Below are 26938 nucleotides of genomic sequence, written 5' to 3'. Positions count from 1 at the left end.
GTTATTTGCGGCACGGGGCTGACGTCAGAGGCGGAGTCGGGTCTCGGCGGCCACTGCCCGCCCAGGCGGCGGGTTCGGATTGGGGCCGGAGGAAGGGACCAGGACCGGCAGATCCCCTCCAGAACTGGGGTGGGGAGCGCAGGATAAGAGGCAGAGCCCTGCCTCAGCCTCCCCGCCTGCTCAGTGGGTGCGAGCGTGGCCTGGGTGTGCTACGGTGCGCCCCGGGGGGTAGTCGGGGCCGGGGTCGCGGTCTCCGGGGCTGGGTTGGGTGTCAGGCAACCCACGCCCTCTTGCCTTGGCCTTCGGGGAGCTCCTGGTCAGCGCAGTTCTGCCCTCTAGTGGCCGCCGGCAGCAGCGCCGGGCGGGCCGGGCAGGATGCTGGGGGGTGCGCGGGGGTGGTCTCTCACCTCCTCACTGTCCCTCTTCTTCCCATTCCTCCCACAGCTCCCACACACACACACACACACCGCGAGCACTCCCACCGTCCGTTGTCCTCCTCTCCTGACCTCCTCCCCCCAATTCTCACTTTGCTTCTCCATCAGCCCTGTGAGGGGGAGGAGGCGTCACCCTGAATTCCTTACTGCCACCCAGGCGCTGGCCCGCCTTTTCTCGCCCCCCTGCCTCCCCTGTCCCTCCTCTGCGACCCCTCCGTCCTGTGTCCCGGAGTCCCGGTGGGGTGTCTGGGCGAGTGGGGTCCCTCGGGGAGGGAGGATCAGAGTATGGGAAGAGGGATTCTAGAATCATTCGGTCATTCAGTCCGCAAGTGTTTTTTGAGCACATTGGGTGCCCAGCACTGTCCAGTTATGGGGAACATCAAGGCGAACGGTGTGGAGGAGACGGCAAGACAGAATTAAATCGAAAATGTCTAATCATAAACTTTGGAAAGTGTTTCAAAACGTCAGGGTAACCACATTTCTCCAGGCACCTGATGATTAATTCCCAGGATCTCAGAGGCCTTTCAGATTCTTTTGGGCCGACCACTTACTCTCAGGTCCTTCTCGGTTTTCTCTGCCTCTGTTTTTAAAAGCCAATTCTAAGAAGGCTGTGCCTTGAAATCAAGCAAGCAACAAAAGTCGAGAGGTGATCAGAAAGTGGGGACACCGGGGAAGGTTGGGCTCCTGATGACTCCAGTGACTAGAGAAAGAGCACCCGTGTCCCCTGGACACCCGTTGGCCTGGAGCCTGTGGACCCCCAACTGAGCAGAGAGCTGGGAGCAGGGGTGCAGGGTGAGCAGGAAGCTAGGTCCCTTCCTCACTCCTGCCACCAAACAGGTGAGGAGGATTGGAATCCAGAGGGATTCAGAGACTTAAATATGTTTTATCAGTTTCTCCTTAAAAAAAAAAAGAAAAAAGAAGTGAATATCTATCAACTCTGGAAGGGAGCATGTTTTCTAATGTTAGAAGTCACAGTATACAACACAAAAGAAAAGATATGTGGCCCATAAACTAAAAAAATACAAGCAAAGTTGGTTTCAAAATAAAGTGGCAAACAATAGGAAAAATATTTGCAGGAAATGTGGCCAAATGATGACAACATTATTGTCCAGAGTGCTTAAGAAATTGATCAGAAAAACCCTGAGCCCCTAAAGATGAAAAGAACAAAGGACACAGACAAGTCTCAGAAGAGGAAACCAATTTGGCTTATAGACTTTTTGAGAAATGTTCAGCCTCAGTGATTAAAGAAATGCAAATCAAAGCCACAGCAAGGAGATACTGTTCTCCTGTGTGGAGTTAGCTTGACCTTGGAATACTGTTAGTCAAGGATGTGGGGAAATGCCCCAGCTGGTGGGCATGTAACTGGCACAACCCTTTCATAAATTGGTCTGTCAGTCTTTTAAAAATAGTTATTCCCTTTGACTCAGTGAATTCATCATTGGAAATCTATTCTAAGAGGAAAATTCTAAATACAGAAAAAGCATGAAGATGTCAGTGGCCAGGTTATTTATAATTGCAGAAACAAACAAAACAAAAACAAAAATTTGTTGGATGATGGTAAATAAAACTTCCTTTGAATATAATTAATAAAAAATGACATTTCCGTGGAGAGTGGGTAAATGTGGAAAATGCTCATAATGGGAAAATTTTAAAGAATGTGTATAAAGATTTTTAGAAAATATAATGACTGAAAAAAAGTTAAATTTCAAAACAACAGCAGAAAAGCTGTTGTTTTGAAATTTGAAAAGGAAAGCTTGCAGAATGTTCAGGAGTGACCATCCAAGAGAAAAGCTTGCAGAATGTTCAGGAATGACCATCTAGGAGGGTTTCTGCAGTCATGTGGATTTCTTTCAAAAGCAGGTGACAGCAGAACTAGAACAAAAAATTTTACAGTTTTTATGGAAACAAAAAAGACCCCGAATAGCCAAAGCAATCTTGAGAAAGGAGAAATGGAGCTGGAGAAATCAGCCTCCCTGACTTCGGACTATACTACAAAGCTATAGTAATCAAGACAGTATGGTACTGGCACAAAAACAGAAATATAGATCAATGGAACAGGATAGAAAGCCCAGAGATAAACTCATGCACATATGGTCACCTTATCTTTGATAAAGGAGGCAAGAATATACAATGGAGAAAAGACAGCCTCTTCGATAAGTGATGCTGGGAAAACTGGACAGCTACAGGTAAAAGAATGAAATTAGAACACTTCCTAACACTGTATACAAAAATAAACTCAAAATGGATTAAAGACCTAAATGTAAGGCCAGACACTATCAAACTCTTAGAGGAAAACATAGGCAGAACACTCCATTACATAAATCACAGCAAGATCCTTTTTGACCCACCTCCTAGAGAAATGGAAATAAAAACAAAAACAAACAAATGGGACCTAATGAAACTTAAAATCTTTTGCACAGCAAAGGAAACCATAAATAAGACGAAAAGACAACCCTCAGAGTGGGAGAATATATTTGCAAATGAAGCAACTGACAAAGGATTAAGCTCCAACTGAGACTCATGGAACACAACAGGTATTCATGGGAACTTTGGTCCTGGTTCATGGGACCCAGTTCATGGGACCTTCCTGTGATGCTCCAGTTGAAGGAAGAGCTTCAGGACCCAGGGTGGTGCAGATGGCCTTCCATCTTGGACCCAGGATGTACTGCCATCTCTGGTGGTGATGCATTCTCCAGTCTCCAAGGTGACTCCTGGAGCCAGGCACACTGGAGTCTCTTCCTCAAGGAATACCAGCTAAGTGGGCTACAGCTCCTCCTCTGCCCCACTCAGTGTGAGCAATCCTAGGGAAGGACATTAACTGTCCCACAAGTGGCCCAGGCTGGTCGCATGGCCACTATGTGACCACAGGACAGAGGTTGTTAGCAGAAAGGAGGAGGGAAGGAAACTTGTCAGCAAGAAGCAATAGCTACGACACTGACTCCAGTGTGAGAGTGAAATAAAGACATTTTCAAACATGGAATTTCTCAGGAAATTTACCCCCCAGGCATGATTTTTGGGAAGCCACTGGGGGGAAGATGTTCTCTGACTAAAGAAGGAATAAACCAAGAAAGTAGGAAATATGGGCTGTGGAAAACAGAGATCAAACTCAGAAGAGGGGAGAAGGGAATCTGCAGTATGCTGGTGAAGGGAGATTCCAGAATGGCAGCTGTGCCCCAAACAGAGAGAGCAGCCTTCACTGGAACACTGTGACAAAAGAGACAGGAATGCTGACAATGTCACACTGTCATCATGATGCACTCTGCCACTGAGCTGTCTTTTCAATCAGATGAAATAACTGGAGGATGTGCTACACCAAAACAAGATGTAAATCAAGAAAGAGGAAGATGTGAGGCCCAGGACGGGGAATCCAAACCAGGAGAGAGGCAAATGGAATTCCAAGGATGACAGTTAAAGGGACATCCCAGGATGACAGTGGTGCTTAGAGAGCAACTATCCCAGAGAAAGGAAAATGGGTATATCAAGGAGGGATGAAAAAGAGAAGAAAAAAAAAAAAAAAGGAACTGATATGTTCCCTAATGGGATTGACCTGGTGGAGATTTGGAAAGTTTGGGTAGGTACAAAGGCAATTAACAATAACAAAGGCTATTATTAACTTCAGGGGAAAAAATTAAGAAAGGGAACAAACGTAGTACCCCCCACCCAAAGTCTCATCCTCTTTGGTATCAGCCAGACTTGAGGTCCAGGATCTGGTCTACTAAATCAGATTTAGGTGCAGACAAGGCTTCTTGGGCATAGTTCCTCATGATCTGAAGAACTGTGAACTAAGGAGTTCACCCTGCTCACCCAACATGCAAGGGTGAGGAAGGGACAGGATAACCACAATAGTTAACCCCACACATAGCAAACACTGGTCCATAGCATTTCTGAAATCTCACTAAGAACACGTGCTGCTCCCTTCTGCTCCAGGAGCAGGGAGTGTGTGTTGTTTAGAGGTCCTGGGAGTAGTTCTTCATGACTCTTAGCTCTGCCCTTGGGCTTTTGGCTTTGGCTTCTGAATCATCCATGCTTTCCCATAAAACATGGTTCATGTCTGTAACTGAATAGCTTTCTCTGCCAACCTGCTTCTTGTCTGTAGAAAGTTGGGAATTTAAAGAACTGTCCCTTTCAGTTCAAGCTTGTACAATTTGCTGACTTATCATAAATAATGGAGGCAAGAAGACAATGGAACAACTTTAAAGTGCTGGAATAATGGCGATGATAGTAATACCTGTCAACCCGTAATTCTACATCCAATGAAAACATTCTTCAAGAATGGAGGGGAGGGGCTTCCCTGGTGGCGCAGTGGTTGAGAGTCCGCCTGCCGATGCAGGGGACATGGGTTCGTGCCCCGGTCCGGGAGGATCCCACATGCCGCGGAGCGGCTGGGCCCGTGAGCCATGGCCGCTGGGCCTGCGCGTCCGGAGCCTGTGCTCCGCAACGGGAGAGGCCACAACAGTGAGAGGCCCGCATACCACAAAAAAAAAAAAAAAAAAAAAAAAAAAGAATGGAGGGGAAATAGACAATTTCAGATAAATGAAAACTAAGAGAATTTATTGCCAGTAGGTCTGTACTATAAGAGAAGCTAAAGGAAGTTTTCAGGCTAGAGGTAAATGATCCCAGGTGAAATTAAAGATCTTCAGAAAGGACTAGGAGCACTGAAAATATGTATATAAATATAAAATACTCTTTTTTCTTCTCAATTTCTTTAAAACACATGAACGTTTAAAGTAAAAAGTATATTGTAAGGTCTGTAATATATGTAGATATAATACATATGACAACTATAGTATAAAGTACAGGATGAGGTAAATGGCCTATATAATTGCAAGTTTCCTACATTTTATATGGATTGGTATAATATTAGCTTTAAGTAGACTGTGAAAAGTTAATAATTTCCACTTTTTACATTTGTTATGGAGACATCCCATGTGATCAAACCAAACTCCCAGTAACTGATATCTTATTAGGAGTGTGATGTGTTGACTTCTCAGAAGACACCTAACACTCTGGATTTCACTGGTTTGTACAAGAATTTCCACCCTGGCTAAACAATATTTTTAAATGGGGTACCTGTAACTTACCTCTGACTCTGACCCAGATAAGAGATAGAACAGTCCATCAATTTTTAAATGCCACTTGATAACTGAGAGTTGACCAGTCTGATCCTTGACACTTATTCTCCTAATTAGGCCTCGGTTGACTAAAAAACTGAAGGCAAGTATGTTCTCACGGTACTTGTGGTTGTTTTCAGATCACTCTGCCCTCTCCACTCTTTGATTCAGAGTCTTAAATATTGCCACAAAACCGTTATTCTGAACTGGGATCCAGCTAATCACACCAGGCAAAAACGCGCCTCATGGTCAAAAGTGGTGCTGTCCGAGCTTGTTTTGAGGGGGTTGTGGAGAAATTCTGATGAGGGAAATGGTGCACACCTGGATGAACCAAGAAGATGCTGATGGAAGGACAATGACAGACGTCACACAGGTGTGTCCCATCACCTATGCCCTACCCCACGACTCTCAGGTTTTCTCAGAATCCAGAAACAACTGAAATTGTTTTCTCTGATACCTCAAGTAGACCTACTCAGGGACAGAATGAATAGACTTACTGCTTTGCTAATTAATTTACCTCTCAAAATGTGCAAAACAGATTCATCTTTGTCAGACCATCTGGTTTGTTTCTCCCTTCTTTCTCCCTGACAATATTTATTTGTTGACTCATCCAGTTTTATGGAAGTACAATTAACAAATAAAATTTAACATGTACAATGTGATGATTTGATATATGTATACGTTGTGAAATGGTTACCACAATCAAGCTAATTAACATGTCCATCACCTCCTGTAGTTACCATTTTGTTTGTGTGTGTGTGTGTGTGTTGAGAACACTTAATATCTAATCTTTTAGTGAATTTCAAGTATACAATATTATTAGCTATAGTTACCATGCTGTACATTTGATCCCTAGAGCTTATTCATCTTATAACCAGAAATTTGTACCCTTTGGCCAACATCTCCTCATTTCCCCCCACCTCCCAGCCCCTGGCAACCACCACCGTACTCTCTGCTTCTCTGAGATTGACTTTTATTTTTATTCTTTTTTTTTTTTTTTTTTTTGCGGTACGCGGGCCTCTCACTGCTGTGGCCTCTCCCACTGCGGAGCACAGGCTCCGGATGCGCAGGCTCGGCGGCCATGGTTCACAGGCCCAGCCGCTCCACGGCACATGGGGTCTTCCCGGACCGGGGCACAAACCTGTGTCCCCTGCATCGGCAGGCGGATTCTCAACCACTGTGCCACCAGGGAAGCCCCTGAGTTTGACTTTTTTATATTCCACATGTAAGTGAGATTATACAGTATTTGTGTTCATAGTGTGTCTGGCTTTTTTCACTTAGCATATTGTCCTCCAGGTTCATCCATGCTGTCCCAAATGGCAGGATTTCCTTCTTTTTAATGGCTGAATAATATTCCATTGTATATTTATACCACATTTTCTTTTTTTTAAATTATTATTATTTTTATTAGTTTCTGCTTTATAACAAAGTGAATCAGTTATACATACACATCTGTTCCCATATCCCTTCCCTCTTGTGTCTCCCTCCCTCTCACCCTCCCTATCCCACCCCTCCAGGCGGTCACAAAGCACCGAGCTGATCTCCCTGTGCCATGTGGCTGCTTCCCACTAGCTATCTACCTTACATTTGGTAGTGTATATATGTCCATGCCACTCTCTCACTTTGTCACAGCTTACCCTTCCCCCTCCCCATATCCTCAAGTCCGTTCTCAAGTAGGTCTGTGTCTTTATTCCTGTTTTACCCCTAGGTTCTTCATGACATTTTTTTTCTTAAATTCCATATATATGTGTTAGCATACGGTATTTGTCTTTCTCTTTCTGACTTACTTCACTCTGTATGACAGACTCTAGGTCTATCCACCTCATTACAAATAGCTCAATTTTGTTTCTTTTTATGGCTGAGTAATATTCCATTGTATATATGTGCCACATCTTCTTTATCCATTCATCCAATGATGGACACTTAGGTTGTTTCCATCTCCCGGCTATTGTGAATAGAGCTGCAATGAACATTTTGGTACATGTCTCTTTTTGAATTATGGTTTTCTCAGGGTATATGCCTAGTAGTGGGATTGCTGGGTTAGTTCTATTTGTAGTTTTTTTTTTTTTGTGGTATGCGGGCCTCTCACTGTTGTGGCCTCTCCCGTTGTGGAGCACAGGCTCTGGATGCGCAGGCTCAGCGGCCATGGCTCACGAGCCCAGCCGCTCCGTGGCATGTGGGATCTTCCCAGACCGGGGCACGAACCCGTGTCCCCTGCATTGGCAGGCGGACTCTCAACCACTGCGCCACCAGGGAAGCCCCTATTTGTAGTTTTTTAAGGAACCTCCATACTGTTCTCCATAGTGGCTGTACCAATTCACATTCCTACCAGCAGTGCAAGAGTGTTCCCTTTTTTCCACACCCTCTCCAGCATTTATTGTTTCTAGATTTTTTGATGATGGCCATTCTGACTGGTGTGAGATGATATCTCATTGTAGTTTTGATTTGCATTTCTCTAATGATTAATAATGTTGAGCATTCTTTCATGTGTTTGTTGGCAGTCTGTATATCTTCTTTGGAGAAATGTCTATTTGGGTCTTCTGTCCATTTTTGGATTGGATTGTTTGGTTTTTTTGCTATTGAGCTGCATGAGCTGCTTATAAATTTTGGAGATTAATCCCCTGTCAGTTGCTTCATTTGCAAATATTTTCTCCCATTCTGAGGGTTGTCTTGTTTATGGTTTCCTTTGCTGTGCAAAAGCTTTGAAGTTTCATTAGGTCCCATTTGTTTATTTTTGTTTTTATTTCCATTTCTGTAGGAGGTGGGTCCAAAAGGATCTTGCTATGGTTTATGTCATAGAGTGTTCTGCCTATGTTTTCCTCCAAGAGTTTGATAGTTTCTGGCCTTACATTTAGGTCTTTAATCCATTTTGAGCTTATTTTTGTGTATGGTGTTAGGGAGTGATCTAATCTCATACTTTTACACATCCCTGTCCAGTTTTCCCAGCACCACTTATTGAAGAGGCTGTCCTTTCTCCACTGTACCTTCCTGCCTCCTTTATCAAAGATAAGGTGACCATATGTGCATGGGTTTATCTCTGGGCTTTCTATCCTGTTCCATTGATCTATCTTTCTGTTTTTGTGCCAGTACCACACTGTCTTGATTACTGTAACTTTGTAGTATAGTCTGAAGTCAGGGAGCCTGATTCCTCCAGGTCCGTTTTTCGTTCTCCAGATCGCTTTGGCTATTCGGGGTCTTTTGTTTTTCCAAACAAATTTTGAAATTTTTTGTTCTAGCTCTGTGAAAAATGCCAGTGGTAGTTTGATAGGGATTGCATTGAACCTGTAGATTGCTTTGGGTAGTAGAGTCATTTTCACAATATTGATTCTTCCAATCCAGGAACATGATATATCTCTCCATCTATTTGTATCATCTTTAATTTCTTTCATCAGTGTCTTATAATTTTCTGCATACAGGTCTTTTGTCTCCTTAGGTAGGTTTATTCCTAGATATTTTATTCTTTTAGTTGCAATGGTAAATGGGAGTGTTTTCTTGATTTCACTTTCAGATTTTTCATCATTAGTGTACAGGAATGCCAGAGATTTCTGTGCATTAATTTTGTATCCTGCTACTTTACCAAATTCATTGATTAGCTCTAGTAGTTTTCTGGTAGCATCTTTAGGATTCTCTATGTATAGTATCATGTCATCTGCAAACAGTGACAGCTTTACTTCTTTTCCAATTTGGATTCCTTTTATTTCCTTTTCTTCTCTGATTGCTGTGGCTAAAACTTCCAAAGCTATGTTGAATAAGAGTGGTGAGAGTGGGCAGCCTTGTCTTGTTCCTGATCTTAGTGCAAATGCTTTCAGTTTTTCACCATTGAGGACGATGTTGGCTGTGGGTTTGTCATATATGGCCTTTATTATGTTGAGGAAGGTTCCCTCTATGCCTACTTTCTGCAGGGTTTTTATCATAAATGGGTGTTGAATTTTGTCGAAAGCTTTCTCTGCATCTATTGAGATGATCATATGGTTTTTCTCCTTCAATTTGTTAATATGGTGTATCACATTGATTGATTTGCATATATTGAAGAATCCTTGCATTCCTGGAATAAACCCCACTTGATCATGGTGTATGATCCTTTTAATGTGCTGTTGGATTCTGTTTGCTAGTATTTTGTTGAGGATTTTTGCATCTATGTTCATCAGTGATATTGGCCTGTAGTTTTCTTTCTTTGTGACATCCTTGTCTGGTTTTGTATACCACATTTTCTTTATCCATTCATCCATTGATGGACACTTGGGTTGTTTCCATGTCTTGACTATTGTGAATAATGCTGCAATTAACATGGAAATGCATATATCTTTGAAATACTGATTTTATTTCCTTTGGATATCTACCCAGAAGTGGAATTCCTGGATCATATGGTAGTACTATTTTTAATTTTCTGAAAAACCTCCATACTGTTTTCCATAATGTCTCTGTCAATTTACATCCCACCAACAATGTACGAGAGTTCACTTTTCTCCATATCCTCCCCAACACCTGTTAGCTCTTGTCTTTTTAATATTAGCCATCCTTGGGGACTCAGTGCTTTCACTGCCGTGGGCCCGGGTTTGATCCCTGGTCAGGGAATTAAGATCACATAAGCCGTGCAGCAACGCCAAAAAAAAAAAAAAAAAAAAAAAGGATGACATGTTGGCCATCCTAACAGTTGTGAAGTGATATCTCTGATGGCTCAGTGGTTAAGAATCTGCCTGCCAATGCAGGGGACACAGGTTCAAGCCCTGGTCCAGGAAGATCCCACATGCTGCAGAGCAACTAAGCCCGTGCTCTACAACTACTGAGCCTGCGCTCTAGAGCCCACAAGCCACAACTGCTGAGCCCACGTGCCACAACTACTGAAGCCCGTGCACCCTAGAGCCCATGCTCTGCTACAAGAGAAGCCACTGCAATGAGAGGTGGTTTTTTTTTTTTTTTCATTGTGGTTTTCATTTGCATTTTCTTAATGATTAGTGATGTCAAGCATCTTTTCACGTACCTGTTGGATATTGTATGTCTTCTTTGGAAAAATATCAACTCGGGTCCTTTGTCCATTTTTAAATTGGGTTATTTATTTATTTTTTTGCTATTGAGTTGTGTGAGTTCCTTACACACTTTGGATATTATCCTCTTAGTATATATATGCTTTCAAATATGTTCTCCCTTTCAGTAGGTGGCCTTTTCATTTTGTTGATTGTTTCCTTTGCTGTGCAGAAGCTTTTCAGTTTACATAGTTCCAGTTGTTTATTTTTCCTTTTGTGGTCTGTGCTTTTGGTGTCAAATCCAAAAAATCATTGCTAAAACCAATGTCAGGGAGGTTTTCTCCTATGTTTTCTTCTAGGAGTTTTATGGTTTCAGCTTTTACGTTTAAGTCTTTAATCCATTTTGAGTTAATTTTTGTGTATGGTGTAAGGGTCTGATTTCATTCTTTCACATGTGAATATCCAGTTTTCCCAACATCATTTATTGAAGAAACTATTTTTTTCCATTGTGTATTCTTGGCACCCTTGTCAAAGATTAATTGACCGTATGTGTGTGAGTTTATTTTTGGGTTCTCTGTTCTGTTCCATTGGTCTATGTGTCTGTTTTTATGCCAGTACCATACTGTTTTGATTACTAATAGCTTTGTAATATAGTTTTAAATCAAGTAGTGTGATACCTTAAGCTTTTTTCTTCTTTCTCAAGAATCCTTTGGATATTCAAGGTCTTTTGTGATTTCATATGGATTTTAGAATTACCTTTTCTATTTCTGTGAAAAATGCCATTAGAATTATGATAGAGATTGAATTGAATGTGTAGATCCCTTTTTGTAGTGTGGATATTTTTAAAATATTGTCTTCCAATCCATAAATACGTATCTTTCCATTTACTTATGTCCTTTTTCAGTTTCCTTCATCACTGTCTTATAGTTTTCAATGTACAGAACTTTCATGTTCTTGGTTAAGTATATTCCTTAGAACTTTATTCTTTTTGATGCTGTTATAAATGGGATGGTTTCTTAATTTCTTTTTTCAGATAGCTCATTGTCAGTGTATAGAAATGCAAATGAATTTTGCATGTTGATTTTGTATCCTGCAACTTTGCTGAATTCATTTATTAGTTCTAACATATTTTTGGCAAACTCTTTAGAGTTTTCTATATGTAAGATTATGTCATTTACAAACAGGGAGAATTTAACTTCTTTTCTGATTTGTATGCCTTTTATTTCTTTTTCTTGTCTAATTGCTCTGGCTAGGATTTCCAGCACTATATTGAATAGAAGTGCTGTCATACAGAGTGAAGTAAGCTAGAAAGAGAAAAACAAATATCGTATATTAACACATATATGTGGAATCTAGAAAAATGGTACAAATGAACCTATTTCTAGGGCAGGAATAGAGACATAGACATAGAGAATGGACATGTGGACACAGTGGGGGAAGGGGAGGGTGGGATGAATTGGGAGATTAGGTTTGACATAAATACACTACCATGTGTAAAATAGATAGCTAGAGGGGACCTACTGTATAGCACAGGGAGCTCAGCTCAGTGCTCTGTGACGACCTAGATGGGTGGGGTGGGGGAGATGGGAGGGAGGTCCAAGAGGGAGGGGATATAGGTATACATATAGCTGATTCACTTCATTGTACAGCAGAAACTAACACAACATTGTAAAGCAACTTTACTCAAAAAAAAAAAAAAAAAAGTGGTGAAGGTAGGCATCCTTGTATTGTTCCTGATCTAGAGGAACAGTTTTCAGCTTTTCACTGTTGAATATGATGTTAGCTGTGGGCTTGTCATATATGGCCTTTATTATGTTGGGGTACATTCCTTCTATACCTTATTTGTTGACAGTTTTTATCATAAAAAGGATGTTGAATTTTGTCAATGCTTTTTTGGAATCTACTGAGATGATCATATAATTCTTATTCTTCAGTCTGTTAGTATAGTATATCACATTTATTGATTTGCATATGTTTAATTTTCCTTGCATCCCATGGATAAATTTCACTTGGTTGTGGTGCATGATCCTTTTCTTTTAAATAGTGAACTTATTTATTTATTTATGGCTGTGTTGGGTCTTCATTGCTGTACGTGGGCTTTCTCTAGTTGCTGAGAGTGGGGGCTACTCTTCATTGCAGTACTTCTCATTGCGGTGGCTTCTCTTGTAGCAGAGCATGGGCTCTAGGGTGCACGGGCTTCAGTAGTTGTGGCACGTGGGCTCAGCAGTTGTGGCTTGTGGGCTCTAGAGCGCAGGCTCAGTAGTTGTAGAGCACGGGCTTAGTTGCTCTGCAGCATGTGGGATCTTCCTGGACCAGGGCTTGAACCTGTGTCCCCTGCATTGGCAGGCAGATTCTTAACCACTGCGCCACCAGGGAAGCTCGCATGATCCTTTTAATGTGCTGTTTAATGCATTTTTCTCTCATTTTGTTGAGGGTTTTTGCATTTATGTTCATCAGAGATATTGGCCTATAATTTTCTTTTTTTTTTTTTGCGGTACACGGGCCTCTCACTGTTGTGGCCTCTCCCGTTGCGGAGCACAGGCTCCGGACGTGCAGGCTCAGTGGCCATGGCTCACGGGCCCAGCCACTCCGTGGCATGTGGGATCCTCCCAGACCGGGGCACGAACCCGTGTCCTCTGCATCGGCAGGTGGACTCTCAACCACTGCACCATCAGGGAAGCCCAATTTTATTTTTTTATACTGTCTTTATCTGGCTTTGGTATGAGGGTAATGCTGACCTTATAAAATGAGTTTGGAAATGTTCCCTCCTCTTCAATTGTTTGGAAAGTTGAGAAATATTGGCATTAGTTCTTTAATTAATTAATTAACTTCTATTTATTTTTAGCAGGGGAGGGGGAAGTAGAGGAGGTAAAAAAAAAGTTTGGTTTCTGCATCAAAGCACTTTCATGACAGTTTGAATTCAAGGTAATGTATGGAATATGTATTTTTCTGAAATCCAGTGTATTCATGTGGACATATACAGGGTATCCCTTCTGTTCTCATTCTCATATGAAAGATAATGGCACTTTGGCTTCAAGAACAAATAAAAAATATCATAACTACAACTTGTGTTTGATTTGGGTCTGGGCTAATTACTTAAGGAACATTTTAGTAATAAAGGTCTCAGATATTTAAATTCCCTATGAAGCTGCAATTAATTAAGGGGCTGCTGATTCTGAGAACTATGCAACCAACACGGAATGAGGGAAGAATTACATGTCTGGATGCCAAGTTCAGAGCCAAATATCAATAATCTCCTTCACACTTTTGCAATAACTACAAATAAAGTAGAGAGAAAGGATAAAAATAATATATAATGATAAATAAAAAGTACATATAGAACTGGGAAAATCTTTTTTCATTACATTTGCCACTTATTCCAGTTCAATAAGATGTTTGTAAGGGGAAAAAAACAACTTAAGACAGAAAACTAGTTACACTGTTGCAGTTCAGAACTGCTTGAAAACAGAAGAATGAATACCAATCAACTTCCCTGATTTAAACCTAATTGTTTTAAGACGTATTTTGTAACCTGAACATCTATGTTATGCCTTGAAAATTCAAAGCAAAAAGTAAATCATATGGAAAGCCAAAACCCAATACATCTAGACAGACATTTGCTTGTAGTTTTCGGTATCCAAATTTTTTTCCCCACACAGTGCAGATGCCCTTTTTGTACGCACAGCACTGGCAATAATGAGAACCCAGTTGGTGCACAGAACTTTTACAAATTCTGCAAGTGGAGGACCTATTCTTTCCATGTGGATCAAGTCTTGCTTTTTTTTTTAGGTCAAAGCTTTATTTTTGTCCAGCTCTCTTCCACCACTTCCTGTGATGTTCCTTGCACCGTCCTTCCATGTATCTAGAGTGATAACAGTACCAAATTTCTTTTTACATTTTTCACACACCATCCTTCCATGACAGAAGGAGTGGTAGCTAGTTCTTCTTTAAATGTTTGGTAGAATTCACCCATGAAGGCTTCTGGTCTTGGGCTTTTCTTTGTTGGTAGGTCTTTGGTTACTGCTTCAATTACCTTACTTGCAATTGGTCCATTCAGATTTTCTATTTCTTTATGATTCAGTCTTGATAGGTTGCATGTTTCTAGGAATTTATCCACTTCTTATAGGTTATATACAATTTCTTGGCGTATAGTTGTTCATAGCAGTCTCTTATGATGTTTTGTATTTCTATAGTATCAGTTGTAATGTCCCCTCCCTTTTTTTCTTTGTTAGTCTAGCTAAAGGTTGTCAGTTTTATCTTTTTAAAAAACCCCAACTATTAGTTTTGTTGATCTTTTTTGTTTGTTTGTTTGTTTTGCGGTACGCGGGCCTCTCACTGCCGTGGCCTCTCCCGTTGCGGAGCACAGGCTCCTGATGCACAGGCCCAGCGGCCATGGCTCACGGGCCCAGCCGCTCCGTGGCACATGGGATCCTCCCAGACTGGGGCACAAACCCGTATCCCCTGCATTGGCAGGCGGACTCTCAACCACTGCGCCACCAGGGAGGCCCTGTTGATCTTTTTAATTGTCTTTCTAGTGTCTTTGAAATTTATCTCTAATCTTTATTTCCTTACATCTGCTAAATTTGGACTTATTTTTCCTTCTTTTTTCTAATTCCCTGAGGTGTAAAGTTAGATTGTTTATTTGAGATCTTTCTTTTTTCTTAATGTAGGTGTTTACCACTCTCAACTTTCCTCTTAGGATTGTTTTTGATGAATCCCATAAGTTTTGGTATGTTGTGTTTCCATTTTGGTTTGTCTCAAGATAGTTTTTTATTTCCCTCTTGATTTCTTCTTTGACCCATTGGTTGGTTGTACAGGTGTATATCGTTTAATTTCCACATATTTATAAATTTTTCTCCTATTTTTGATTTCTAGTTTCATACCATTGTGGTTAGGAAAGATACTTGATATGACTTCAATCTTATTAAATTTGTTAAGACTTGTTTTGTGACCTAATGTATAATCTCTCCTGAAGAATGTTCCATGTGCCTTGAAAAGAATGTGTCTTCTTCTGGTTTTGGCTGGAATGTTCTGTATATGTCTGCTACGTCCATTGGTCTATAGTGTTATTCAAGTCCACTATCTCCTTATTGTTTTTCTGTCTGAATGATCTATCAGTTGTTGAAAGTAGGATATTGAAGTCCTCTACTATAACTGTATCACTGTCTATTTCTCCTTTTAGTTCTGCTAATATTTATTTTATATATCTAAGTGCTCCAATATTGGGTGCATATATATTTATAATTGTTATATCTTCTTGATATATATATATATATATATATATATATATATATTGGGAACTATGTTCCCCAGAATTCCCTTCTATGTTAGTATGGCTTGAAAAGAAATCCGTGTGTGATTGGGAAGGTTTAAATGAAGCAGCAGCAATGAAGCTCTGAGGTCAGTGCAGGGATGAGTCCTCACTAGCTCATGCACATGGTCACTGATCTGCTGAGCCCCTTTGGTCAGCAGCAGGTCCATGGCTCCTGCAGCTCTCACCAGGTCTCTTCCACTAGCTTCTCAGTGTCCTGAGCCAGGCACATTTGCAGATTCAAGGTGAAGGGCACCAGCTCCTTCTGCAAGTCATTATGTTATCAAGGGTAGAGGCAGAGAGAGACAGATGTGGTTCCAGTTTGTCCTCGCTCTCCCTTGCTTCCCCCTTAACTCTTTTTCTGATTTTCTGATTTCTCTGACTTTAGCAGTTGTAGATGAAGAGGCAGCCAGCCTTCCATAGACTTTCCCCCTTACTCCCACAATCATGTAAAACGTGATCTCTACAATTAATTCCTTATTTTATATTGCTCATGGAGGTTCTGCTTCCCTGGTCAAAACTTAACAGATATGTGAATGAATTTTACCCTAACACATATACATAAATGTATCTTATGTCTATGTCACTTCAAATCAGTGGGGAATGAAAAGGTTATTCAGTCAGCATCCTTGAAAAAAATTAGCTAATATATTTGGAAAATAGTATATCTGCATTTCATATCATTCATAAAAATGTGATGATATGTTTATAGAAACATATTGGAAGAAAATATAGAATATATTTATAGCCCCAGAATACAGAAACAAAATGCAAACATTGAAAAAATTGAAAATTTTAATGTATCAAACATAAAGCTGTTCAAAGGCAGTTTTATTTTTTGAGTTTGTCCAAATATTAAAAAAAAAAAAGAATCTCAGGGGACTGACTTTGAATCAAGCCATCCAGCTAGATGATAAAAGTTGTATAAAATTTCCAAAATGAAGTGTGTGTGTGTGTGAGTGAGAGACAGAGAGACAGAGAGATAGATAGATGGAGAGAATATGTGTGTTTGAAGCGAACTTTGGTCATAAGAGCAGCGTGGGCCAGGTATGGAGTCAGGAGCCTTCAGCCATACTGGGAATCAGTATTCCTTCCTGGCTGGATCACAGAAGGAAGATAGGAGATGTGGCTGAAACATCGTGTTGCTGCAGACATGGAGCTCACAACAGGAGAATACACAGAGCATCCCCCATCCCATTCTGTCAGGACTTGCTCTTTGCCTCGACACTAACCATTCCTGCTCAGCCTCAGCAGTGAGAACACCAGTGCTTTTCCAGGTCCATCTCCCATCACCCTCCTCTTAGCCCTCCTGTTCCAGCCAAATCTCCAAGGCCCTCTACAAACCCAGGCCTTTGCCTGGGCAGTTCTCTCAGCCTGGGACCCACCCCTCTTCCTTCTTTTGAAAACTTCCCTCTGCCTACAAGCCCTACTTGTCAGGGCTGGGTCACAGCTTCTTTGCCTCCTCCAGAAAGAATGTCACCCTTTGGCACTTTGAACTGCCTTTTTCAATGCACTTGTCACACTCATAGTAATTGTCAGTTTACTATCTCTTGCACCATAAGGTTGAACTCCCTTGGATTGTGATTTACATTCCTCTCCACAGCCTTGCCCCTACACAGGTCCTGAGTGCTGAGCCAAGTCTTGAATGAACAGTCTGGTCTCCTGGTTTCTGTTCCTTCCTCTCTTCAACCTGTCCTGCACACAGGCCTGATTCTCATCCTAAAGCAAAATTTGAATTATATCATCCCCAACTCAAAATCCTTCCTTGGCTGACCTTCACCAGGGAAACTATTTCAATTGTTGGTATTCAAGGCCTTGCACACCATGCAGTGAGGACTGTTAGGTCAACTGGGAAAAGGTCAGGTAAGACGCACAATCAAGGTTAGGTAAGCTGATCTTAAGAAAATTTACAGAGAGCACAGTTTAGCACATAATTTTCTCCCTCCCTCCCTTCCTCATTCATTGAGCACCATGGTCAGGACCTGTGCTGGGCCTTGATAAAGAGAAAACTGATTATGTTCCTGTGCTGCCCCCCCAAAAGACATGGGCCTTGTTCTCTGTGCACCCCACCATTGTCTGACTCAAGTGGTGTGCTGGTGAATGTTTGACCCTGGTGGGAGTTGGGGGTTGGGGGGGGTGGGGACTGATTTCTAGAGTTTGCCAATTTCTGTGGTGTAAATACTCCCATTATGGATGATGTCAAGTTACCAGCAGGGTCACTGAATGTGGACTCAGAAATAAATGTACAGTAGCATATCATTGTATGGTATTTCCACCATACGGATATAATAGACACAAAAACCTCAAGAACATAGATAATCGTAAAATAAATAGAAAGCGATGAATTTTGATTATTTGCTACATTTTTAATATAATTTAGTTGTAGGTTTATATAATACAACTTCTAACGATGACTTTTTAAAATATATATATTTATTTATTTGGCTGCACTGGGTCTTAGTTACAGCATGCGGGATCTTTAGCTGTGGCATGCAGGATCTAGTTCCCTGACCAGGGATCGAACCCTGGCCCCCTGCATTGGGAGCACGGGGTCTTGACCACCAGGGAAGTCCCCAACAATGACTTTTAAAAGATAAAGAATGTATTGAACATCCAGCTTGCAAAACTCCTGAACACACTGTTGCAAAACTCCTGAACACACTGTCTCCTCATATAAAAAAATTATTTTATTTTATTTATTTATTATTTTTGGCCGCATTGGGTCTTCATTGCTGCGTATGGGCTTTCTCCAGTTGTGGCGAGCGGGGGCTACACTTCGTTGCGGTGTGCGGGCTTCTCATTGCAGTGGCTTGTGGCTAGCGGGCTTCAGTAGTTGTGACTTGCCGGCTCTAGAGCGCAGGCTCAGTTTGCTCTGCAGAATGTGGGTTCTTCCCAGACCAGGGCTCAAACCCGTCTCCCCTACAATGAGGCAGATTCTTAACCACTGAGCCACGAGGGAAGCCTTGCTCCTCTCTTTTTTTTTTTTTTTTCTTTTCAGTACGCGGGCCTCTCACTGTTGTGGCCTCTCCCGTTGCGGAGCACAGGCTCCGGACGCGCAGGCTCAGCGGCCATGGCTCACAGGCCCAGCCGCTTTGCGGCATGTGGGATCTTCCCGGACCGGGGCACGAACCCGCGTCCCCTGCATCGGCAAGTGGATTCTCAACCACTGCGCCACCAGGGAAGCCCCTCCTCTCATTTTTGATGGTTCGTATTTTACTTCTTCCAAGGCGCTGGGAAACAAAGGCAGGAGGAGGAATGGGGCTCAGGTGGGGAGCAGCAAGCTCCGGCTCGAGTCCCCGACACGGCCACTGGGGGGCGACAGACACAGTCTGATAGGCAGCCGGGGTTGGAGTCGAAGACCCCTGCGGTCCGCGGCACCTGCTAGGCTCCTGGACCATGAAGACGCTTTACCTTCTATTTCGGGCGCGTCCAGCCCCGGGGGACGCTGGCAGGGGTCTTGGGGCGCGGAAGGGCCGCCCCCAACGCGGCCGCCCTAGGCCCAAAGCCCACACCCGGCAGCCTCTGAGGCCGGAAGTCTGCCCAGCCGCCGCCTTCCCGGCATCCCCCTTGCGGTGATCGTGCTTCCGCCTGCTGAGGTTCCAGAGCGGTTCTAGGTCATTAATTAATCAGTGGACAATTAGCTTATACTTTCCTGGACTAGTGCGGATTAGTGTGGAGGGACGAGGAACAGGAGCTTCCTCCTGGGTCACCCTGAGGCAGCAGCGCCCGGGAGATCAGGGAAGGAGGCTCCCCAGGCTTCCAGCGTGGGTGCGGACGAGGGCAATGACCTGCTGGCCAGAAGGCCTACGTTTTCCTCCCAGCTCTTATGCCAACAGTCTGCGTGGCCTTGGGCAAGGCATTTAACCCGACTGGCCATGGGTTACTGCAGTAGACACCGTTGTTTGGCTCCCAGACATGTGTTCCCTTTCTTTCTCTTTGGCAGGTAGTGCCCACCCCTCCAGGGAGATTTACTCCAGCGCTGCGTCTGGTCCAGTTGGGCTTGGCCCACCGTGTTGGTCCTGTTTCCCTCGTCAAATGCTGGCTCCTTGAAAGTACTATCCAAGCAGCCTGTTGCAAAGACAGAACTGAGTTTGTTGCTTCCCTTGTTCAGGGAGAGTAGCATCTTGAAAGAGTCCTTAGTGGAGAGGAGGTGGGAAGGGCAAAGTTGAGATAGTGAGGTTTTGGGGTCTGGTTTAAGGTGGACCTTAATGAGGATTGGGTAGGAATCATGTTATATAGTTTAAGGTTGTTGGTCACAGTAGTTTAGGATTTGTCGTCTCAGCGAGGTGAGCGTTTCAGAGTCTTGGAGCTTCAACAGTTGTTTGATGTTACCTGTTAAAAAGTGCTGCCATTTTCGATGGATTTTTCTGAAGTCAAGGAATAAAGTTATTTGCACCTTTTATCCTCCCGGGCAGGTGTTTCCGGGAATAGTAGACTCACAGTAATAGCCATGTTATTTTGCCTCAGCCAGTGTGAGTCACAGTCCTCTGCTATTTGCACCCAGAGGAATCCTGTATGTGGTTTTCTTGTGCGTGAAATGGGGATTATGTTGGGGCGGGGGGCGCGGGGGGCACGGGGGGAGCTGGGCATGCGTGAGAAGACCAAGGTTTCAGCCTGTTGGAGCCTTTCAGTATTACAGCATGGTGGGGCTTACAAAACTGTCTGCATCTTGAAAAATAATTCTTACTCTCAAATCCGAAAAGGGAGCTGCCAAATCGAAATGAATAGATGTTTATTAAATGTCTCCAACATATCACTATGTTCACTTGCCAACTGTGACTGAACGCATATAGTAACAGGGTCATTGCATTTACTCGGTAAAGGGAGGTGCACGTTCACATGTTTGATGCCATGTGGTGGAGGCTTCAAGGTTACAAATGTTCCAGGCTTATCAAGGTCTTAAAATGGCCCTGGGGTGTTTGACTCCTGGCCTTCCTACTTCCCAGTCATGTGAATTGGAGTGAGCTCCTCCCCTCTCTGAGCTCATTTCCTCCTAGGTATGGTGGGGAAGACAGTGCTTTGGGCAGGATAAGGAGGCTGAAGTGAGTTCATGTGTTGAGTGCCAGAAGTTGCAACTGAGGTGCAGATGATTCTGGAGCAGCGTCAGCCCTTAGCAGTGTGGGCTGCCCTGTGAACTGTGGGTCTAGGACAGCTGTGAGAGAGAGACTGGTCCCATGGGAAGCAAAGTTGGGAAGGACTCAGAGGATTAATCAGGTCAGGAGAGAAATCAGGAGAAATGAAGATGACAGTAACCACTATCCCAGCTCAGGGAGTCTGGGGCTTGTTCAGGTCAGTTCCTGCACTGCTCCCACTGACCCCCTCCCCATCCCCAGGACAGGTGCAGGGGCAACATAAAAAATATTGAACAACCAGTTCTTTACAGGCAGGAAACAATCAGAAAAGGCTGGCTGGAGACACTTGGAGGTCCCCTGTCTCAACAGGCATTAACCCCCCCTTTTTTTTTTTCATTTTTTGGCCATGCTGAGTGGCATGTGGGATCTTAGTTCCCCAACCAGGGATCAAACCCATACCCACTGCATTGGAAGCACAGAGTCTTAACCACTGGACCGCTGGGGAAGTCCCTAGCATGAACCCTTTAATTACTCCCTTTGGGGGTCTAGGGGAGGGCTGGAGCAACGGCATTAAGGGGCAGTCGGCGGTTTGAGGAAGCAGCTATTTACAGCCTGTAGGTGACATTCATTTGGGCCCCCTCAGAGCGTCCTGGCTGGATATCTGCTTTGCTAGGGAAGCGTGGAGGTGGCAGGTGTGGCACAAGTGGAGGTTGGCAGTGCAGCCCAGTGCAGAGCAGGCATGGGTGAGGAGTAAATTCTGATCAGGTGGGTCCTCTCTGGGCACTCCCAGGCCCTGGCACCTGATGGCTGGGGTCTCCCAGTGAAGCCTGAGCTCCTTGGGGCTCCTGAGCCTTTGAGCTGCGCCCTCACACGGAACTTTGCTGGTCTTCCCTTCATTTAGACTGGGGGAATTCCTTCCCCCTTTCTGTTCCTCAGTGAAGCATTTCCTGTCTCCTCTTGTCTTTCCCAGCAGACCTGAGGGCAAGGTAAGTCTTGAGACCAAGTCATTAGCACCTGGAAAACTAGTTCTCTTTTCCTCCAGGGCAAGAAAGACGGGATCTTGAAACTCTGCCAGGATATGAGGGAAAAATATTTGCATTTCATCTTTCTATGGTAAAGAAAGGAAAGGATAATAAATCACTATACAATTTCAGAATAGAGAGTAGTTTGATAATACATGCTAAAAGCTGTATATAAGTTTATAACCTTTGACCTAGCAATATCTCTATTAGGAATATAACTTGTGGAAATAATCAGAGTTGTTTTTCAAAGATTTCTGAATAAGATTGTTTAATGAAGCATTCTGTACAGTAGTAAAAAGAGTGAATGTCCAGTGTTAATTTTCATGTTATGAAAATAGTTTACTGGCATGGGAAGATACCAAAATATATTACATTTAGAAAACAGATTAAAATAATGTAGTAGCATGATTCCAATAATATAAAAGGGTAAAAATAGAATCCATAGCCTGTTTTATCAGGAAAAAAGTTGCATACTGTTTCATTTAATTAAATAATCAATTGACTCAGCAAAAGTGGGAGCTGCTACGTGCCAAGCACTGTGGGTATAACAGTGAGCTGTTAAAAGTGTAATTTTCAAAAAAGGTAAACGCATGACTTTCAAATAAATATAAAAGTGGCATGTATCAAAGATTTTAACTCATTAATGAAGGAGGAAACCATCAAGATGTTAAAACTGGTTTAAAAGAGAATCTGAAGAAGAGACATATACATGGGAAATCAGGAATGCTGAAATCAATTTGCTAATAATGGATGCAAGACTGCTCAGTAGCCTAAAGCAAGGAATGTAACGTTTGGAATCATCTCTTCCACAGGATGATGAGAATGCCAACCAGCAATGCTGTCCATCCTCACAGGGTAATCAGTAGCATTGGTGGGATATGACTTGCTTTCTAGGAGCAGGAATTATTGGCATTACTGTCAGTTTTCTGCCAATTAACGTCTGTCTCCACAGAGCTGTCAAATAGCCTCATCAGAGACAAACAAAGGTGCACTCCCCTATGGGATCAGATGATCCCTGGAGGCTCCAGCTTGCCTTGGAAGGCTATCCAGGCATCTCATTTGCCCATTTCAAGTCTTCCACACTTTTCCCAACAGGGCTGTGTAAAAGAATAACAGAGGGACTTCCTTGGTGGTCCAGTGGCTAAGACTACGCGTTCCCAATGCAGGGGGCCTGGGTTCTATCCCTGGTCTGGGAACTAGATCCCACACGCCGCAACTAAGAGTTCCCATGCCACAACTAAAGGTCCTGCATATGGCAACGAAGATCTTGCATGCCACAACTAAGACCTGGCGCAGCCAAGTTTATTAATTAGTTAATTTTTAAAAAAAAGAATAACAGGGTGTCACTTAAACTAAGGCCAAAGAGAAGGTGCCTGCTCTGAAGGTGCAGTCAAGACCTTCCGGTTAGGTGGAGCAGCACGTGCAAAGGGCGAAGAAGAAATAGAGGCCCAGTGGGGCTGGGCGTGAGCCAGGAGTGAGGACAGGAAGGGGAAGAGGTCAGCACGGGTGGACGCTGCAGCACCTGCCGGGAGGAGACGCGAGGATTTGAGATCTCCTAAGTGCAGTGAGCACCGCTAGGGTTTTTAACGGGGAGATGCCATGATCTAGTTGGTGTTTTGTTAAACATCTCTGGTTGCTGCGGGAGAAGATCCTGGAGGGGACCCAGGACCCACCAGGAGGGGGGCTGGCGGGCCTGTGCCGGGGTTGTGGGGTGGGGGAGAAGGCCTGGGCTCTCCCGCTCGCTTGTTCTGGGCTGGAGACACCAGGACGTACCGATGGATTGGTGGGAAGTAAGAAGTATTGCTGTGTTGGGCTCAGCCTATCAGTAGTAATGCTGGTGGCGAGGGGTGCCTGAGCCCCTCTCCCAGCCCCACGACACTGCAAGGCCTTCACAGACGTGTTGTGGCTGGACTGGCCCTTGTGGTTCTTATTATGATTGCAAGACACACCTTAGAAACAACCCTCAGGAAACTTTGGAAAGAAACCAGATTTATTACTCACAGGTCCTGGAGGGCACACCGCATACCCTAGGGCCACACAGTGAGGTCGAGGGTGCGGGGGGGATGGGGGACGCGGACAGGGGGCTCTGCCTTTATTAGGGTCCAAGGGTGAGGAGGCTGGGGTTTCCTGGCTTCACTCTTTGTCGAATTTAAATTCTAATTCATGGCCGAATTTAAAAGCTGAGAGTTGGGGGAGTTTCTGGTGGTCTGGTGGTTAGGATTCAGCACTTTCACTACCGTGGCCCAGGTTCAATCCCTGGTCGGGAAACTGAGATCCCGCAAGCCTCTCGGGAAGGCCAATAAATAAATAAATAAAACCTAAGAGTGGGAATTTGGGCTCAGGAAAGGAAAAGTGGGGACACTCCAGTGGTCAGTTATCTAGGTCACCCAGGGCTTTCTAAACCTTTCTAATCCTTCATGTGCGGGGCCGCCTGGCTCCTTATCTAGTTGTCAGCTAGTAACTGTGTCGCACAGCTGGCGATGTGTTCATTTGAGATGGATGTCTTGAAATGGATGCCCCAGCAACCAAAAGCTTAATGTCAGACACTTACACTGCAAATATATATATATAGGTATCTGCCCCCCTCACCCCCGTTCCTGAAGCCCTTGGAATTCCTGGGTGATTGGAGCATCTTTTGTTCTAATGAGATAATTCTTGGTGGCCTCTTTGGCTGCTGGATGGGGACTGGTCACCAGAAAGACCAAGCCATGATTAGAAGCTTGAAACTTTAAGCCCCATCTCCCATCTTCTGGGGAGCAGGGAGGGGCTGGAGATTGAGTTAATAATGGATTGTGCCCACGTGACGAGCCTCCATAAAAATCCCTAAAGTACAGGGTTTGGAAGGCGTCCAGGTTGGGGAACACATCCACATGCAAGGCAGGTGGCACACCCCAGATCCATGGGGACAGAAGCTCCTGCAGTCGTGACCCTTCCGGACTTTGCCCCATGCGCCTCTTCACCTGGTTGTCCATCTGTGTCCTTTATTGTATAATAAACTGGTAAATGTAAATAAGTGTTTCCCTGAGTTCTGTTGAGTCGTTATAGTAAATTATCAAACCTGAGGAGGGGGTTCCTGGGAACTCCCAATTTGTAGCCATGTCAGACAAGTGCAGGTGACCTGAGGACCCACCACTTGTGATTGGCCTCTGAGGTGGGGGGAGTCTTGTGGGACTGAGCCTTTAACCTGTGGGGTCTGCACAGACTCAGTTAGTGTCAGGAGTGAGTTAAATCGTAGGACACACAGTTGGTGTCCACAGAGAATTAGAGAATTGCTTGTGGTGGAAAAACCCACACACCTGGTGTCAAAAGTATTCTATGTGTACAGGAAAGGAGTTTTTCCTTTACAATTGGTTATGGGTGGGGAGGAAAAGGCTAAATCAAGGATGGCTCGCAGGCATGTGGCTTGAGCAACTGGTTGCACGGTGATGCCGTTTTCTGAAACATGGTGTCTGGGGAGTGTCTGAATTTGAGGGAACCTCCAGATTACTAGTTAAAGATGCCTGGTGGGAATCCAGATCCCCAGTACCCATCCTGTGTCTTGGAGGCACAGCTATGGACTGCAAGTGTTGGGTGTCTCTCTGCCTGGGCCCCTAGAACAGGGGTATCCCAATCCCAGCTGCCACCTGACTCCCCCAGAGCTGTCTGTCCTCCTGACAAGAGAAACGTCCACACTCTGACTTACCTAGAAGCCATTCATTAGCAGTAGTTAGCACAGTCACTTGTTTCCCTGGAGGGTTGATGGGGGAGGAGGAACGTGGCTGGAGGCAGGTGGTTCTCCACCCTGCAGGGGAGGCTGGAGCTGGTTTCTCCACACCTCCTCTCTGGCCAGCATCACGTGGCTGCCCAGCTAATGGCTCAGTAGGTACCCCACAGGCAGACCTGCAGACTCCAGCTCTGTGTCCAGCTTACCTATGGAACTGGGGGCCTCTCATTCTCCACCTACCCCTAGCCGAAGTTAATTCTGTACAGTCACTTCCTCTCCATGAGCCCTTGGCCATGACCTCTGACCTCACAACTCCTAGGTCTGCAAGTCTTTGACGAGTCACCAAGAGTGCTAGAAGTGGCCCAGCCCGGCGATGGGTACCCAGCAAGGCAGTTTGCCCGACATGCCCACTCCCTCTGCCCTTCCCAGATCAACTCTTCCCATCAGGCTCTGTCCGGGCTCAGCCCTTCCCAGCATGGGGCTCCCCTCTCTGTTTCCTGGTGCAGAGGAATTGCAGTCCTTCCAGACTGATTTCTCAGTGTTGCAGTGAGAGTCATTCTAGTTGGTCCTGGGTAGGAGGAAGAGCAGTGTGCTTGACTGGTGAAGGACGATCTTAGTCATGGAGGAAAGGAGACCTTTCCAATGGCATTTCTGTAGGATGACTGGCCACCTTCCTCCCTGGTGATTCCCAGCCAGGCTGGTGGGATATTTTTCCAGAACAACAGGAGTCAGTGGGGAAAACGTGCTCTAAGAATTCTGATGTACAGCCAACTCTTCCAAAGAAGGAATAGGTTATGAACAAAACCTAGGAGAATGTTCTAAGCCATGGAAGGAAAACTCTGGAGGAAGCTGACATGGAGACCTGCCATCGAGAAAGAGATGGACCACTAAGGAATGGAGGAACAGGTATAAGTGCAGTTTTTAAAAAAGTGCTGAAAGTCTTAGTGGACCACGAGAATGAACAATGCTCTATATTCCAGGAAGACATTAACCAGAGTGAAGATACATGGAGTCACACCATTAACACCTGGACCCTGGATGTCCAGCATTCAAAGAGTCAGACAGTGGTGTGGGTCAGGGAGGGGCTCTGTGTTTAGAAAGTATGGGGTTGAGGAAGGGACTGGGGAGGAGGGACCCCTAAGACTACAGAAAGGAAGGCTGGGCAAGGAGGGGGATGCTCAACTTCCATTTTGAGGAAATGTCAAGTGCACAGGCAATGCTGTTACAAGATGGAGAAAATTTTATTTCGCAGAATTTGAGGTGGGGGTGCGGGTGGGGAGTGCCTGGACTACACAGCCCAGGGTCCGAGAGCCTGAAGATG

General features: G+C 44.2%; 1 pseudogene across 1 annotated transcript; it reads right to left on the bottom strand.

Annotated features, from left to right (window-relative positions):
* Positions 1–14114: 14114 nt before the first annotated feature.
* On the bottom strand, positions 14115–14420 carry LOC308629258 (cysteine-rich PDZ-binding protein-like; annotated as a pseudogene). The gene has a single exon. The product of its transcript is annotated as a cysteine-rich PDZ-binding protein-like (transcript).
* Between the last annotated feature and the right edge of the window lie 12518 nt (positions 14421–26938).

This window comes from Mesoplodon bidens (assembly GCF_964165515.1).
Source record: "Mesoplodon bidens genome assembly, chromosome: 15".
Lineage (NCBI taxonomy): Eukaryota > Metazoa > Chordata > Mammalia > Artiodactyla > Ziphiidae > Mesoplodon > Mesoplodon bidens.
Note: the sequence above shows the minus strand (reverse complement) of the source record. Positions and strands in the feature narration are given on the sequence as shown.